A 5,000-nucleotide genomic window follows, 5' to 3' on the forward strand; every position below is an offset into this window, starting at 1 on the left:
GGCCATTTTTGGCTGCGCGAGCGAGCGGCGAGCGGCGAACAGCGAGCGAAGCGAGAGGCAGCACCGTCCCTGCTATACGAAAGCCCCATCCAGCCCTGTGCCACCCGGGGGGTTCCAGGGTGCTGAGATGGCTGACGTTTTGCTCCGCTCACGACGGTCACCGCACCACGCAAGAACAGGCCAAAAACTGGCCAAAACAGCCCAAAAACGGGCCAAAACTGGCCATTTTTGGCTGCGCGAGCGAGCGGCGAGCGGCGAACAGCGAGCGAAGCGAGAGGCAGCACCGTCCCTGCTATACGAAAGCCCCATCCAGCCCTGTGCCACCCGGGGGGTTCCAGGGTGCTGAGATGGCTGACGTTTTGCTCCGCTCTCGACGGTCACCGCGCAATGCAAGAACAGGCCAAAAACTGGCCAAAACGGCCCAAAAACGGGCCAAAACTGGCCATTTTTGGCTGCGCGAGCGGCGAGCGGCGGACAGCGAGCGAAGCGAGAGGCAGCACCGTCCCTGCTATACGAAAGCCCCATCCAGCCCTGTGCCACCCGGGGGGTTCCAGGGTGCTGAGATGGCTGACGTTTTGCTCCGCTCTCGACGGTCACCGCGCAATGCAAGAACAGGCCAAAAACTGGCCAAAACGGCCCAAAAACGGGCCAAAACTGGCCATTTTTGGCTGCGCGAGCGAGCGGCGAGCGGCGGACAGCGAGCGAAGCGAGAGGCAGCACCGTCCCTGCTATACGAAAGCCCCATCCAGCCCTGTGCCACCCGGGGGGTTCCAGGGTGCTGAGATGGCTGACGTTTTGCTCCGCTCTCGACGGTCACCGCGCAATGCAAGAACAGGCCAAAAACTGGCCAAAACGGCCCAAAAACGGGCCAAAACTGGCCATTTTTGGCTGCACGAGCGAGCGGCGAGCGGCGGACAGCGAGCGAAGCGAGAGGCAGCACCGTCCCTGCTATACGAAAGCCCCATCCAGCCCTGTGCCACCCGGGGGGTTCCAGGGTGCTGAGATGGCTGACGTTTTGCTCCGCTCTCGACGGTCACCGCGCAATGCAAGAACAGGCCAAAAACTGGCCAAAACGGCCCAAAAACGGGCCAAAACTGGCCATTTTTGGCTGCACGAGCGAGCGGCGAGCGGCGGACAGCGAGCGAAGCGAGAGGCAGCACCGTCCCTGCTATACGAAAGCCCCATCCAGCCCTGTGCCACCCGGGGGGTTCCAGGGTGCTGAGATGGCTGACGTTTTGCTCCGCTCTCGACGGTCACCGCGCAATGCAAGAACAGGCCAAAAACTGGCCAAAACGGCCCAAAAACGGGCCAAAACTGGCCATTTTTGGCTGCACGAGCGAGCGGCGAGCGGCGGACAGCGAGCGAAGCGAGAGGCAGCACCGTCCCTGCTATACGAAAGCCCCATCCAGCCCTGTGCCACCCGGGGGGTTCCAGGGTGCTGAGATGGCTGACGTTTTGCTCCGCTCTCGACGGTCACCGCGCAATGCAAGAACAGGCCAAAAACTGGCCAAAACGGCCCAAAAACGGGCCAAAACTGGCCATTTTTGGCTGCGCGAGCGAGCGGCGAGCGGCGGACAGCGAGCGAAGCGAGAGGCAGCACCGTCCCTGCTATACGAAAGCCCCATCCAGCCCTGTGCCACCCGGGGGGTTCCAGGGTGCTGAGATGGCTGACGTTTTGCTCCGCTCTCGACGGTCACCGCGCAATGCAAGAACAGGCCAAAAACTGGCCAAAACGGCCCAAAAACGGGCCAAAACTGGCCATTTTTGGCTGCACGAGCGAGCGGCGAGCGGCGGACAGCGAGCGAAGCGAGAGGCAGCACCGTCCCTGCTATACGAAAGCCCCATCCAGCCCTGTGCCACCCGGGGGGTTCCAGGGTGCTGAGATGGCTGACGTTTTGCTCCGCTCTCGACGGTCACCGCGCAATGCAAGAACAGGCCAAAAACTGGCCAAAACGGCCCAAAAACGGGCCAAAACTGGCCATTTTTGGCTGCACGAGCGAGCGGCGAGCGGCGGACAGCGAGCGAAGCGAGAGGCAGCACCGTCCCTGCTATACGAAAGCCCCATCCAGCCCTGTGCCACCCGGGGGGGGTTCCAGGGTGCTGAGATGGCTGACGTTTTGCTCCGCTCTCGACGGTCACCGCGCAATGCAAGAACAGGCCAAAAACTGGCCAAAACGGCCCAAAAACGGGCCAAAACTGGCCATTTTTGGCTGCACGAGCGAGCGGCGAGCGGCGGACAGCGAGCGAAGCGAGAGGCAGCACCGTCCCTGCTATACGAAAGCCCCATCCAGCCCTGTGCCACCCGGGGGGTTCCAGGGTGCTGAGATGGCTGACGTTTTGCTCCGCTCTCGACGGTCACCGCGCAATGCAAGAACAGGCCAAAAACTGGCCAAAACGGCCCAAAAACGGGCCAAAACTGGCCATTTTTGGCTGCGCGAGCGAGCGGCGAGCGGCGGACAGCGAGCGAGAGGCAGCACCGTCCCTGCTATACGAAAGCCCCATCCAGCCCTGTGCCACCCGGGGGGTTCCAGGGTGCTGAGATGGCTGACGTTTTGCTCCGCTCTCGACGGTCACCGCGCAATGCAAGAACAGGCCAAAAACTGGCCAAAACGGCCCAAAAACGGGCCAAAACTGGCCATTTTTGGCTGCACGAGCGAGCGGCGAGCGGCGGACAGCGAGCGAAGCGAGAGGCAGCACCGTCCCTGCTATACGAAAGCCCCATCCAGCCCTGTGCCACCCGGGGGGTTCCAGGGTGCTGAGATGGCTGACGTTTTGCTCCGCTCTCGACGGTCACCGCGCAATGCAAGAACAGGCCAAAAACTGGCCAAAACGGCCCAAAAACGGGCCAAAACTGGCCATTTTTGGCTGCACGAGCGAGCGGCGAGCGGCGGACAGCGAGCGAAGCGAGAGGCAGCACCGTCCCTGCTATACGAAAGCCCCATCCAGCCCTGTGCCACCCGGGGGGTTCCAGGGTGCTGAGATGGCTGACGTTTTGCTCCGCTCTCGACGGTCACCGCGCAATGCAAGAACAGGCCAAAAACTGGCCAAAACGGCCCAAAAACGGGCCAAAACTGGCCATTTTTGGCTGCACGAGCGAGCGGCGAGCGGCGGACAGCGAGCGAAGCGAGAGGCAGCACCGTCCCTGCTATATCGAAAGCCCCATCCAGCCCTGTGCCACCCGGGGGGTTCCAGGGTGCTGAGATGGCTGACGTTTTGCTCCGCTCTCGACGGTCACCGCGCAATGCAAGAACAGGCCAAAAACTGGCCAAAACGGCCCAAAAACGGGCCAAAACTGGCCATTTTTGGCTGCACGAGCGAGCGGCGAGCGGCGGACAGCGAGCGAAGCGAGAGGCAGCACCGTCCCTGCTATACGAAAGCCCCATCCAGCCCTGTGCCACCCGGGGGGTTCCAGGGTGCTGAGATGGCTGACGTTTTGCTCCGCTCTCGACGGTCACCGCGCAATGCAAGAACAGGCCAAAAACTGGCCAAAACGGCCCAAAAACGGGCCAAAACTGGCCATTTTTGGCTGCACGAGCGAGCGGCGAGCGGCGGACAGCGAGCGAAGCGAGAGGCAAGCACCGTCCCTGCTATTACGAAAGCCCCATCCAGCCCTGTGCCACCCGGGGGGTTCCAGGGTGCTGAGATGGCTGACGTTTTGCTCCGCTCTCGACGGTCACCGCGCAATGCAAGAACAGGCCAAAAACTGGCCAAAACGGCCCAAAAACGGGCCAAAACTGGCCATTTTTGGCTGCACGAGCGAGCGGCGAGCGGCGGACAGCGAGCGAAGCGAGAGGCAGCACCGTCCCTGCTATACGAAAGCCCCATCCAGCCCTGTGCCACCCGGGGGGTTCCAGGGTGCTGAGATGGCTGACGTTTTGCTCCGCTCTCGACGGTCACCGCGCAATGCAAGAACAGGCCAAAAACTGGCCAAAACGGCCCAAAAACGGGCCAAAACTGGCCATTTTTGGCTGCACGAGCGAGCGGCGAGCGGCGGACAGCGAGCGAAGCGAGAGGCAGCACCGTCCCTGCTATACGAAAGCCCCATCCAGCCCTGTGCCACCCGGGGGGTTCCAGGGTGCTGAGATGGCTGACGTTTTGCTCCGCTCTCGACGGTCACCGCGCAATGCAAGAACAGGCCAAAAACTGGCCAAAACGGCCCAAAAACGGGCCAAAACTGGCCATTTTTGGCTGCACGAGCGAGCGGCGAGCGGCGGACAGCGAGCGAAGCGAGAGGCAGCACCGTCCCTGCTATACGAAAGCCCCATCCAGCCCTGTGCCACCCGGGGGGTTCCAGGGTGCTGAGATGGCTGACGTTTTGCTCCGCTCTCGACGGTCACCGCCGCAATGCAAGAACAGGCCAAAAACTGGCCAAAAACGGCCCAAAAACGGGCCAAAACTGGCCATTTTTGGCTGCACGAGCGAGCGGCGAGCGGCGGACAGCGAGCGAAGCGAGAGGCAGCACCGTCCCTGCTATACGAACGCCCCATCCAGCCCTGTGCCACCCGGGGGGTTCCAGGGTGCTGAGATGGCTGACGTTTTGCTCCGCTCTCGACGGTCACCGCGCAATGCAAGAACAGGCCAAAAACTGGCCAAAACGGCCCAAAAACGGGCCAAAACTGGCCATTTTTGGCTGCACGAGCGAGCGGCGAGCGGCGGACAGCGAGCGAAGCGAGAGGCAGCACCGTCCCTGCTATACGAAAGCCCCATCCAGCCCTGTGCCACCCGGGGGGTTCCAGGGTGCTGAGATGGCTGACGTTTTGCTCCGCTCTCGACGGTCACCGCGCAATGCAAGAACAGGCCAAAAACTGGCCAAAACGGCCCAAAAACGGGCCAAAACTGGCCATTTTTGGCTGCGCGAGCGAGCGGCGAGCGGCGGACAGCGAGCGAAGCGAGAGGCAGCACCGTCCCTGCTATATACGAAAGCCCCATCCAGCCCTGTGCCACCCGGGGGGTTCCAGGGTGCTGAGATGGCTGACGTTTTGCTCCGCTCACGACGGTCA

This window comes from Musa acuminata, unplaced genomic scaffold (genome assembly GCF_036884655.1).
Source record: "Musa acuminata AAA Group cultivar baxijiao unplaced genomic scaffold, Cavendish_Baxijiao_AAA HiC_scaffold_220, whole genome shotgun sequence".
In the NCBI taxonomy this organism is placed as follows: domain Eukaryota; kingdom Viridiplantae; phylum Streptophyta; class Magnoliopsida; order Zingiberales; family Musaceae; genus Musa; species Musa acuminata.